Source organism: Wyeomyia smithii, chromosome 2 (assembly GCF_029784165.1).
Source record: "Wyeomyia smithii strain HCP4-BCI-WySm-NY-G18 chromosome 2, ASM2978416v1, whole genome shotgun sequence".
In the NCBI taxonomy this organism is placed as follows: Eukaryota; Metazoa; Arthropoda; class Insecta; order Diptera; family Culicidae; genus Wyeomyia; species Wyeomyia smithii.
In genome coordinates this window covers 221,541,641-221,555,214 of record NC_073695.1, presented here as the reverse complement: position 1 = coordinate 221,555,214, position 13,574 = coordinate 221,541,641, and the positions used below count along the sequence as shown (strand labels likewise).

General features: G+C 39.2%; 1 protein-coding gene across 2 annotated transcripts in view; it reads right to left on the bottom strand.

The window, feature by feature from the left end:
- Positions 1 to 13,574, bottom strand: part of LOC129721767 (receptor-type guanylate cyclase Gyc76C-like) — a 151,124-nt gene that overhangs the window by 93,865 nt on the left and 43,685 nt on the right. Inside the window, exon 2 of one of the 2 annotated variants that reach the window (XM_055674691.1) lies at positions 10,109 to 11,538. The gene's annotated coding sequence lies outside the window, so the exon portion shown is untranslated. The remainder of the gene's footprint in view (positions 1 to 10,108; positions 11,539 to 13,574) is intronic. The other variant, XM_055674692.1, reaches the window with a different exon arrangement.

Here is a 13,574-nt window from a genome sequence, read left to right as displayed (position 1 = left end):
CAAAAATGAACAAAAAATACTCGATGCGGTTATGTCATCATATTTCTCTATGAAATTTTAGGATAGGTACGTGAAAGTTTCAGTTCTGGCTATCGCCATACAAAGCCGAACTATAGCCCGTGGCCAAAAATTCGCATAAACTCACAATTGCACGCATCGTTGGAGCACATCATCGCTAGAATTTTTCAGACACCAAAGGGGGTTGAGAAAGTCAGAAATTATAATTAGAAAGTTCGTGCTGAATTTAATCGAGAGAATTTCGTACTTGGTTGAACTTTGCATAAGTTTACATACCAGCATCGAAATTTTCCTATTATCGCATGTCATCAGGTGGTTCTAATGTGTTGTTTATTTATTTAAGACAAGTGAAGTGTACAAAATAATAGCTACGATAGAACAAAGATTGCTTTTTTTAAAGTGGGAAATACAAACAACGGAAATTTATCAACGGAATAAGTGGTGTCTGTCTCGGTCTCGGCATGAATGCCGTCGTCTTCATCAGTCATGCAAGACGCGTAAACTCGAATCCGAAAGCCTGCTTAAAGAACTGTATGCTAGCGCTAGTGGAGTGTAACGATGAATAAGAAGGCAAGCTCTAGGCCCGCAGCTAGCTGTACCGACTAAACGTTGAGGATCGGATCAGCAATCTTAAAGAAAACGCGTCGACGCTGCGATGAGCTAAACGCGTAATGTGTTTTCACAGCGCCAACTTGTTTTGGTGATGCGAGCAACGAGATAAAAGCTATGCAAATTAGCTGACAGCTGATGCGATCGACCGCTGCTTTTGTTGTTACAGCTTGTTGTCGGGCTGTGCCGGGTTGGACAGGATTCTGTGTGTTGACGGTGGAAAAACGAGATAGCCGCACGTTTTGATTAATGTAAAGTATTTGTGGTGAGCATTTGATTCATGCACCGTTAAGTGGGCTATGGTTAGCAGTTTCGCAGCCAATTATGTGGATCAATATGAGGTTGTACAACTAGAGCTGCTCTTTAATAGAAATTATTAGACTAGGTATGAACATCCTAGCTCTTTGGTTTCTACGGTAAAATTAGTTAAATTTGCATGGGGAAATTAGTTTAGAAAGTAATTTCAAAGCAAAAATGTTTACTCAACTTGTTAATCTTTACTGGCATTTATTCTATTCATTCCAGCTGGCATTTTCATTTTTATTGATCCCACACTCCATAATCTGGAGCAAATTCGAAATATTACATCTTTTGTTTTCCACATCGATTCAAAGAAACTGTCAGTTTCAAAGTTTAGCATAAAAGCTCGAAATAGAGATACGACAAACATCTACAACTTCAAAGAACACGGTGTTTTGCAATTATAAGCGCACAAGAAGTAAAAAGTCACGGCTTAACGAAGTTTCCAAAGACAAATTTAAAATATGAGAAAATTTTTTCACTAACTACAATCAGAGCGAAGTTTAATTTGTAGATGAAAAGCGTTTCTTCCTTCGCTACATTTACGGCCTGTTCAAAGGATGGAAAGTGTATATACGTTCCAAGCAATAAGTTTCACATAAAACAAGGTACACTCGGAAAGCATCCTCGCCGGGTTTTAAGCCACTTGACTTCTTTGCCTAGGGCTTTACAACAAGTATAAAGCCTATTGATTCAAACAACGTGTGTTCACATTTGAGACTAAAGCCCTGTTAATACCACATGAGTGTTGGCTTCATTCAGCATGGCTTTAAGCAACGTTTCTCTGCTCGTTACAGAACACTATATTGAGCCACTCTAAACGTAACATTATTTCATGATGGGTCTCGCCTAATGCTCAACAAAGTCCACAGCTTTCACATGCAAAACTCAGTAAAACTTTTCAGAGTACGCCCTGTTGTTTGTTTGTCCAACTCTATTACCACATTCACGTGTATGCGTTGAATAATTTTGGTTGGCCAACTAAGCAACGCAAACTGAGGCATATATTTAACGCACTACATAAAATAAAACAGCTTGAGCTGCGATGGAGACGCTGGGTAATCGGAGTAACGAAAAGTTGGGAATGTATATTATTTTGTAAACTATGAGTTTGTATCAGTTATCGTTACACAAAAATAGCATAAAACCAATTTAAAACTTCCATTGGATTTGGTATTCTACAATGGTTTTATAGAAAAACTTTTATAAAAACGTTTCTATGAGAAGCAACGTTTTCGAAACGGTTAGAATCATACCCCAATTTCAATTCCATAACACATTTACGTATTTGAGTGGAAATGCGACAGCTAAACAAATATTATGTACCAATTCGAGGTAAATGATATTGTCATCATCCCAGTCAAGCCATACCACACCATATCAGCAAATAAGAAGTCAATGCCATTTCGCATTCTGAATTTAGAAACAAATAAAAGACCGATGATATTGTCGGGCCATCATTGACTTGCGAAAGGCAATACAAATAGTTTTCTGGGTAAATATTCCAGCTCAAACTAAGTTGAAACAAAAACGGGCACAATTTGAATAACTGTTTATATCTAGACTATTCCTACAACCGTATCTATCAGCTCACACAAAAGTAAGAATGGCAGGCAGCACTATCTATCACAAGACTATTTCTTATTGAAAAAAATATCGAGCATGTCTTGTTAAAATTTTCTTCGAGATATATGGCTTTTCAAAGCACAATAGATTTATGATAATATCCTGTCAAAAAGCATCTGTCGTCCAGCTAACTTCTTAAAAGTTCAAAATACTTTGTTGCTTTGCCTATTTCTCATAGTGAGAATACCACAGACTGACACAATGCATACCCCCTTAGGGTGCATCGATTTACGCAGAGCTAGAATCTTTCCACCTTTCATGTGTTTGTCTGCCCTGGTCACGGGAAATCTCATTATGAAGCATTCCAATCGGCAGGTTTGAACTAAAGCTATAGTCGTGGAAGCTTTGATCAAAGAGTTTCTATAGCAACTTTTCAGATGGCATGGTAGTATTTTTTCTTTTTAGTTGTCACTTGTCAGCGATCATTTTCCAGTGTTTTTTTTTTTTTTTTTTATTGAAGGCTCTTTGAATACTCTCAGACAAAGCTGATTTTAGCTGGTCGACAAAAGCGAAAAAAGTGTTGCTCTAGAGCTCAAAACAGTTGTACTAAAAAGACTTCAGCTTTTCAACCATTCTTTTGAATTTTGGTGCCTCTAGTGTATGTAGAAGTGCGTTCAAGTGCCGCAGAGTAATTGCTTGTCGTGTACGTCGCTTCTACGTTGGCTTATGGGAAAACTCATTTAAGTCTCTGAAAAAGTTATCTTCACTACTAGAGTAATTTTCATGCAATAATAATACTACAATAAAGAAATAAAATTTATTATAATTAGCGGATGATTTTTTTTAACTGTAATTTCTCGAAAACTAGGAGGCCATCCACATACCACGTGGACAGCTTTGGGGGGGGGGGTTGGCTAATGTCCACGGTCCATACATTTTTTTTTGAATTTATATGGACAGTTGTCCACGGAGGGGGAGGGGGGTTTCAAAATCGTTAAAAATCTGTCCACATGGTATGTGGATGGCCCCTAGGCAGATAGAGAGTTGATGACAAAGAAAGAACTGTAAAGCTGGCAAAAACGTTTAATTTGAGCTAAAAAAAACAATAATGATAACCACGTTTTTTTTACAGAGAAAACATCAAAATATGTTTAACCCATTCCCCGTGGGTGATGCCATATGGCATCACCTGGCATAAAAAACTTTGATAACAGTTTAACAACTATACTCGAAATTTCTAACGATGAAAATATTTTAAGCAGCTAGAGAACAGATTGATATTCAACAAGCAATATATTTTAAGCCAATTCTGCATGCGGTTGCTGAGTAAAAAGAGTTTGAATGTCATTTTTCGATCTAAAATCTGATTTCTCTCCGCGGAGATAGGGTTAATACAGTACTACTTTCAAAATTGTTTGCTTCCAGAATGGTAGTTTTTTCATTCATTAAGATATGCAGAAGCTACATCTAGTAGAAAATTTTCTCAGCTTTTGAATGAAAGTAATAGAATTACTCTAAGTAGTAAACACTCAAAATTAGAGCCACTTTATAATAGAGTATCCAAGAAACTTCGAAATTGAATAACTCCGAGTAGATTAACGTTAGGGCATATTCGTAGAATTTTTTTTTTGCTTCAAATGTGGCTCTCAATCAGTCCCTGAAATACTCTCAACAAGGAACGAATCATCCTGTATTTCATAATATTCGCCGCCGATATTGTTATCTACAAGACATGCTCAACAACTTCACTTCCAAATGCTGTCAACCGAATCATTTTGTGATTAGTGTAGCGAAGTGCTGTGTAATCTTATATCGGCGTATGAAGAATGCTGTACTATTCAACTATTCCATCGTATCAATAATCTAACTTGCGGATGGCGAGGTACATTTTCAAATCAATTCGCTCGGTAGAATCAAAGATATATGGTTGAAAAAACGGGCGAATAAAATTGGTCCTAAATTACTACCTTAAGGAACACCAAACTGCCGACTGAATGTTGCCAATTAAGCAAAGCCTATTTTTTATATATAACTTTCGGTTTATCAAGTAAAATTTCAGCCAACCACGAATTCTATTCGAAAAGCCGAGACGTCGAAATTTGGCACCCAATATTTCATGCTTCACCTTATCAAAAGCAGCTTTAATGTCCGTATATATCGTATCACTCTGAGCACCACTGTCCATTCTGCTGATGCAGAATGTGTCCTGTGAGCTCACACCGGTTTATCTCAATAGAACGCTTAGGGAAGAACCCATGTTGAGATGGTGTAATGTAACATTTTCATGCTTCAGGAATCGTCTTGTTAAGAATGATCTCAAAGCTTTTATATCCAGCAGACAGCGAAGTTATTCCACGATAGTTGCTAATATTCGTTTTGTCTCCTTCCTTGTACACCGGCGTCATACACGTACACGTCCTGAATGTAGGAAACGTCCTGATTGTAGGAAACGTCCGGCTTTGTAGTGAGACACTGAAATTTTAACTTGGAAATTTCGTTCTCGTTTCTTGGTGCGCATGTTTAAAAGTTAGCTACTCTTTCATAATCGTTCAGCGCAGCGCAACACCAAATTTCTAATTTTGAACCAATCACGTGCTCACTTTCTGTTCACGATGTTGTTAAGGGGTCCACCCTTTTATATGTTAGCTTATTCCACCAGTTTCTTAAAACACAAAAAGATTTGACGTTTCATTGTACGAAAAATGACTGTTACCCGCGACCGATCTTGGTTGAAATAGAACTACTTGACAATGTTTACCAGTCGGGATGCAAGCTGCAATGGTAGCGCAAAACCTTTAGAGAAAAATTTGGCTTCGAACTTATCACTTGGGATTCGCGATTCTTCTGAAATGCAAAAATACAAGTAATAAAACAAATCGCCTTATATAATTCTACGTCAACCTTGCGGTCGTGGCTTTGCACACAACTCTTGGGATTTTGACGTAGAGCTACGTTTGTCAGGAAGTTCAGCTACATTGGGATGTACAGGGTGACAAAAAAGTCAGGTCACACAGGAAAATCTTAATATTCCAAAGAATAAGAAGAAAATCTGAATCTGGCTTTCATAGCTTTATTCAGTAACTCATAAAGATACTTCACAGACGATATCTCGGAATTACACCACCTTTCTCTAATCGAACCAGCTTCAGACGTCTCGGAAAGTCGTCGCAAGCGGCGCGCACGTGCTCCATCGGCATCTCGTCCCAGATTTTCGTGATAACTCGCTTGAATTGCTCCAAATTTGTTTTTTTATAGTCGTTCAGCTTCGACATCATGTATCCCCACACGAAATAATCCAGTGGATTCAGATCCGGAGACGACGGAGGCCATTCATTCTTCGAAATGAAATCGGTCAAGTTTTCCTCACACCACGCCTGAACAACCTTTGCGGTGTGGGATGGGACGCCATCTTGCTGGAAGCAGTAGTAATCGTCTTCCAACAATAGTTTAGCTTAAGGCAGAACATTTTTATTCGAAACCGTGTCCAGGTAGTACGCTGCGTTGATTTTGGCCCCTTTATCGATAAAAATAAGAGGCAGTTTATCTCTCTTGCAAATGGCTCCCCAAACCATCACTGACGTCTTATTTTGGAACCGGGAAACGTTCAGCTTTTCCGCAGGAGCTTGCTGGAGGCTCACACTCCAAACTCGATCATTTTGGCGATTGACTGTTTGCTCCAAAACGAACAGCTTCTCGTCCGAAAAAATAATCTCGTCATCTGCGCGCCAACCGTGCAACTCCCGCGACCGTTGGTACTTCTTGTCCTTTGTAGCTTTGGTAACCCCATGAACCACCTGTTTTTTTGTACGGTGTAAGTTTTAAATCCTTGCGCAGAAGCAGGCGGATTGATTCTCGGTTCATTTTAAGGTTCCTGGTCAGCTTCCGTGCAGATTGGGCGGGATTCCGGCGAATCCGGTTTCGTATAATCTTTTTCAGCCTTGGAGCTCTCACAGACCTTGGTCGTCCAGATCGTGCCTTGTCCTCGGTGCCTCCGGTCTCTAGGTACCGATTTATGGTCCGGTACACGAATTTCTGGTTGATTCCGAGCGGTTTAGGTGTTTGAATATGTGTCCAGGTTTGTACCCTTTCACATATTCAGCGATAACAGCTGCTCTTAACTCTGCCATGGCTCACAACTCAATGTAAACAAACTGCACCGGAACGAAACTCTGCCACTTTGGGCAGTAAAGTTAACCCTTTCATTTGACATATAGATGGCACCAGAGAGACGCAACGTGTAGGCTACAGGCGACCCCAAAAAAGTGTGACCGGACTTTTTTGTCACCGTGTAAAATAAAAATCTAAGAACGGGAAAAGTGAAAAATATGCCCAATTTCAAATGCCAATAAGACGTTTAGTACTCAATGGATTTCCTTTGTTCTTGCAGCAATCTATTGGAAAATCTTCTTTGCATCCGCCCAAATGCAGAAAATTGTAACTTGATTATTCGAACTATTGTACTATTGTAGATTGTCAAGCCTTGTTAAAACGCAGAATTCGACCTCTGATTGGTCACTTAACGCTCACTTTCCCAAGCACTGTCGACAAAATTATAGACTTAGGAAATCGGTAATACACTATTTGGCCTGCATAAGAGCCTGCTACAACCTAAATTAGTCATATTAGTTCTGGATAGCGACCAGGACAGTCCTTACTTAGCAGCAGCGGCAGAGGCAGTGGAAAGCAGCAGCAGCAGCGATAGTGGCAGGGCCGGCTGGTGCAGCGGCACTTTCTGTAGCAGGAAGCTGCCTTTGTGCGGTTGCGGGCAGCATCAGTAGTAGTTAGTAGATACATCAGCCTGCACTTCCTCCATGAAAAAATGCCTTTTTTTACAACACACCAAAGTTCTGGAATACTGGCATTCAAAGCATTTGGGCCATTAAATTTTCAGCTATCCACAGTGTCAGCTGTCGGAGTAGCACAGAAGTTCAATCAGCATCATATCCGATTTTAAATGAAACAACAAACTGTCTTTTTAGGACAACCAAACAAATGAAGGAACTTAAAATCCCAAAGAATAGGACGCCAGTAAGGCAGATTCGTATACGATCATATTGAGTACAAATGAGGTCGAATGGTTGTTCAGGAACGTTTGTGTTTATTGCCTTATTGTGGTAACGCTTTATCTAGCCAAAACGCACACCTTCCATCGGCATGGTGTTAGTAAAGAAATGGAATCAAAATTTTCTTCAAACAGTCGTTCTGGTACACATCCTGATTGAAAGCCAAACCGCTGGCCTTAAACTATGATTTAGATAAAAAGAACAAAGTCCTTTTTTGTTCATTAGTTTGGCCGGTCTTCCACTACCTTTCTGGCGAATTGTTGTTGAGGTTTGTGAGAAATTATACACAGTCGACACTAGAATATTTTCGGTTTTAAAATGGTTTGCCGTGAATTTTTGCCAAAATGTTTGTGCAGATCAGTTAGAACTGTAAAATACACTCGCACAAGGATCCTTGTTTCGATGCCATTTTCAACGAACTGGGCATGCACGCAAAAGTTCAAGACTTCATCAACCCATGTATCCTCTCGATTCGCATAACATTTAATATAATTTCGCACAATGAAATGTATAACTCAACAGTTGTATGATGAATACATTGACAAAAATTGAAATTGGAGTATATATCTCGTCGTAAGTCAACGTAAAATGCGAAATGTTTTGAACAAACCCAGAGACTTTTTATTTGTTATTGATTCGATCGTGTTTTTGAATGACCGAATTCATGATAGTGAATCGATCATGTTTAGGCTAGTCATTATCAAAATCAACAGTATTTATTGCTGGTTGCACTGATTTACCGATAGCAGCCAATAGTAGTACAAATCATCATGACGATAGTAGCACCGGTTGATAATTTATAAGTGTATAGGGCTAATAGGGCTGAGAAAAAGGTTTTTGTGTGGAAAGTAGTCAAGAATAATTTGGTTTTTTTTTTCACTTTATCACCATGTTTCGTTGAATATTTGGCCTTCTGTTCAGCCGAATATCCGACGGCCGACGGCCGAATATTCAACAGAACATGGTGATTGAATGAGAAAAATTAAAAACCAAATTACTCTTGTATATAGTGAGTTACCCTAGACAAGCTCGAGTTTAAATCATTATTCGATAATCCGTTTACCTATTCGGTAATGTTCAAAAATAACTTTTTCCCAGCCCTATTATTCGGTGCAACTTTAGTAATGATTTAAAGCCGTCTATTACATTGAAAACACGCTAGAACATGAAATGCGTTATAAATAGATAACACACATTCGTTGTAGTGGTCTCAAACTTAATCAAGATTTGTGCTAACTTCACACAATATTGATGTGATTTCGCACCAAATAAGTTAACCTTGTAAAGAAGATTATTACGAATAGGCGAGCCTACTCTCATTTGTCAGTGTGTAATGTCAAACTCTTCCTGGTAGAGGACGCGAAAGAATCCTGTCTCCTGGTAATGAGCGGGCCCTAAAACAAACATTTCAAAACCTGTCGAAGTAAACGCACTATCAGTGTAGACATCGTCCAGAGATTATAATACAGGGACTATTAGAGAAGTCGTGTTGCCCACAAAAAGCATTTCATCTCAAAGAAGATTACAAAGGCATATGGGAACAAACCGAAGAAATTCTGGAACATGGTTCTAAATAAGAAGGAAACTAAAATCAATTCAGTCAGAGCGAACTGTATACAAATGTTATGGTGGAAACCAGGATCAGTTCTCCAGATTTAACATTTGGTTTCCACAATAAAACACAGCAATGTCAGTCGGCTGTTGTTTAAACGTAACTTAAAGCTTTGCGTGCAGAAATTGGATGTTCCTCGTAATTGTTATTTTTAGCAAGATACATAAAAAAGTACACCGCACTAATCGTAACTACTGGAATTGAACCCCATTAAATATCTATGGTAGGAAATCAAAAACCGTCTGCAGTATACAAAACCCAAAGGATGAAGCAGAACCCGTTTTTGTTTTTGCTTGGGTGTTGTTTGGCTTTGGTTTCGTTGTTACTACATAAGTAAGAGCAAATAATCGAAGAAAGGTGGAAATTGTTCGAAAGGTGTTCAAATTATTTATTTATAACGGAAAACTATTATTTAATAAGTTAACTAAATGTGCACGCTATTTCGCAATTTCGCGAGTAACTGTTCGTAAACAAAGGATCATTGAAATCAGAGCCAATCTAAACTAGACAGGAATGACTGCATTCTCTATAGTTTTTCGGATTTCCATGCAGTTATTCTATTTACTGGGAGCTTCAAACACATTTTCCTATTTACTAATATTTTTGAGGGGCTTTTCGTTCCATTATGACTGAAACCATGTTGTTTAAAAATGAATTATCGAATACGAATACCTTTAACGACCTATGATCTTAATTGCGTCAACCTTTCAAAAACAGTTGAAACCACTTCGCGTATATCGCTCGCAGCGATTCACACTTTCCAGACAGCTGCAGATAAAGTTTTTCATCATCCAGTGAGTAAGAATGTGAAAGTTCGAACCCGAAAGAGCAGAAGTTTTCACTTCTTTAATTTTACTTCAAACACTCAAGCAGTTGTTGTGAAATCAACGAATCTAAATCACTGATTGCTATCAGCAAAATTATTAGCTAACATACTCACCATGTGCTTCAGAACAGCACAGTTGGAACAGCTCGGCCGCTTTGCAACACCATGCAATATCGGCTCTGGCTCTGGCTCTGGTTCTGCTGGAAAATTTGTTCTAAAGCTGAAACGTCAACTGACGCTAAAACTTGCTTCCGATTTCTCACAGCGAAACGCCGCACTCGAGTTGATTACCAGCAGCAAGCAATCAGAATTTTTCGCACTATCGAATCAGACAACAATATTTTATCACTTTTTTCAACGATTGTGGGGTGCTTTTAACTACAACATCAATCGCGAAAACTACCAATCACATGGCCTCTTCCTCTCGCTTCACAACACAACAGGCAACCGGCAATCGCGTCGCGTATTCAGCACTTGAAACACTCGCGGTACAACAATACTTGTTTGCTTCAGCGGTCGTGGAGACTCACTATATTTAAAGACTGTTTATTTTCTCTCGCGTCATAAAATAAAACAAGTATTTTAAGATTAAGCAAAAACCATTCTGCACTTCTGCCGACGGCCAGCGAATCTCTTACCTCTTTAGAGATTTAATACGATGCGGACAAATCCTCGTTCGGTGGGACCTTTGTGGGTTGTTTGTTTTCATTCACAACGATAGCGCTTCTTTCTCCTTCTTTCTTTTTCTTTCTATCCCTCTTTAGTCGGTTTATATAGCGAACCGGAGATTCTTCTTTTCCCGTGCACTGACTGCAATATCAACCGCCACACGAAGTACCGAGTGAAACAACGACTTCTCCACACTTCACTGCTCCAAACTACCGCATAGCTTCTGGATGGCAGAACAAAGTCTTCGATCAAGTTCCCCTGAAACCTGAACCGCAAGTCGTAAAGGACTGCCTGACTTCGCTTGCCCGGTATACAAGAGTTAAGTAAATTTGCTAGATCGCGTTGATGATATCACTTATTCATAGCATGAAACTTTCCAGTGAGTTAATATTTTATTTTATCTGCAAACTGCTTCTCTAGGACAATATCTTGGGCAATGTCCGGGGATTATAAAACACCAAAGTATTTCGAGAAAAATAATTATTACAGCACTACCAGCAGAACACCACGCACCGTTTGTTAACCAGATCCACCCAGGTTCACTTCTTGGTGTTCGATTCAAGTTCAAATCGCGCTCGGCTATTCCTTCCTTCCACTGCGAGTTCGTTAAACAGACTTAGCCCGAATCGGATGCCGCGACAGCGAGAAGCGCCTGTACAGAGCGCTTGCCGTAGTTGTTGTTATTGTTGTTACTGTATGAACACTCACGACGACGGCGGCGGCGGCTGCGTACAGTTCCACTCGCCCTTCGCACTCCTCCTCCTGCGTTCTTCTCGAGCCAGACACACGCGGCAGGCTGTTGCTGACTTCTCACACTAATCCTTCTCCAGAGGCGGCGGTAGGGAGCAGGAAACGAAGAACAGGAATGATGTGAGCTAAAAATAAATCCATGAAATAATAAACAGAGATATGAGTGAAGAAATTCAAACAGGCATCTCGGTACAACAGACGGATGAAAAATGAATAATTCCCGTTTTAAAATTTATTTGCTTTAGATAAACGCAACGCCGTTCTGTGGCGCGGACGTGTGTAATGCGAAAGTTATTGCAAACGGTGGAAAAGTCGGGTGAAATTTTACGACAGACGAGCAAACAAATTTGCGGTTGACGTTGCAAAAAATAGCGTCGTGTCACTTTGGTGGAATCTATAGCATGTATGTTATCGCGATGCACTCTGGTTTGATCTATTTGTTGCCAGTGGCAGAATAGGCAAATAATTTGTTGAAACGAAGTCTTCAGTATACCACCAGTTAAGCAATATAGGCGTGAACGATGGTATGGGATCGGTAAGAGCTTTTGAAAGATTGATTTGACATTCCGTCGACCTGATACTTTAACGTTAACTACTGTCGATACCTGTAGTAGATGTAAAAAAAAAAAGAAATTTAGGAGATGACGAAATCACAAAAACAACTTCTGGCACAACAATATTCTAAAAATGCTACTGCACTTAATTAATATTTATCCTACAACTGCCAATGTTCGAAAATTGTGTGTGTGACGAAAAATCAAGAAAGAGCAGTTCTTTACTCTTCTTTACTTTTGAGCTGTATTTTCGCCAATAAACCAATATAAGATCTTTTTTCGACACACAGACCACGCTAGTGTAAATCGTTAGCTGAACAAGCAATAGGGGCGTTACGGTAGAAAATTGGTCAAATAAAAATTTGTGTGACAGTTTATTTTGAAAGCGTACTACATACCTGAAATTCCAATCCAATTTTTTGCAGTTTTAACACTAATAATAGTATGTCGATTCGGTGACAGGCTATACTTAAGTCAGTGTAAAGGGCTTTTACGTGCCTACCATTACCAAATGAAACACAATTTCGCACAACTCGAGAACCAATCGAGCAAATACAACCAAATTTAGCATGTTATGGTTTTTGGGAGCAATAAAAATGTTCATGGTGGTTCAAAACCCCTCCCTCTTCTGAAAGAGAGGGTTCCCATACAAAAAAAAACATATATTTCTTCACAACACGAGAACTAATCAAGTAAATGGAACCAAATCTGACATGTAGAGGTTTTTGGGAACAAAATAATATTTTCGTTGTGGTTCGACACCCCTCCCTCTTCTCGAGGAAAGGGCTCTTGAACAAAACGAACATAAATTTTTATGGTTGTTTGGCACTTCTCCGTACTCTGGAAGGAGGAAAGCTCTCCCAGACAACTGAAACAGATATTTTTTTTTCGAGATACAGCCTAAAATGATCGGAGTGATGCACAGGAGCCAAAAATCGACTCCAGGTGCCGTTTTTAAATTTAAGATGGAAACTTCCGGTGTCTGAAAAACATCTGAACATGTCCCAATACCACTCAATATGGGTGCTTCCGGAACCAGAATGACGCTCAGAGGCCAGGGGTTGTCTCAAAGTGCCATTCTGAAATCCAAGATGACGATTTCCGGTTTCTGAAAAAAAACCGAAAGTGACCAGAAACCACCCAATATAGGAATTTTTGGAATCGTTATAATGCACTGAAGCCACAAATCGACCTCAGACACCATTTTAAATTATAAAATGGTGATGTCCAAGATGACGACTCCTGGTTTCTGGGAAACAGTCTAACTTGAACAGGGATATTTCCCAATATAGATATTTCCGTAATCGTGATGATGCACGAAAGCCTAAAATCGACTCCAGATATTATTTTTAATACTGGGATAGCGACTTCCGGTTTCTGAAAAATAGCCGAAAATGATCGAATACTACTCAAAATGGATATTTCCATGATCGAGGTGATGTACAGATGCCAAAAGGCGAGGATGTTGTCATTCCGATAAAACCAATCATTTCAAACGATTTGTCTTTTGTTTTTGATTGTATCCAATATTAGATTCGTCATGCATTTGCAGACTAACAAATCGCAAGGAATCAATCAATTTGGAGTGTTCAAAATTATTTTAATAA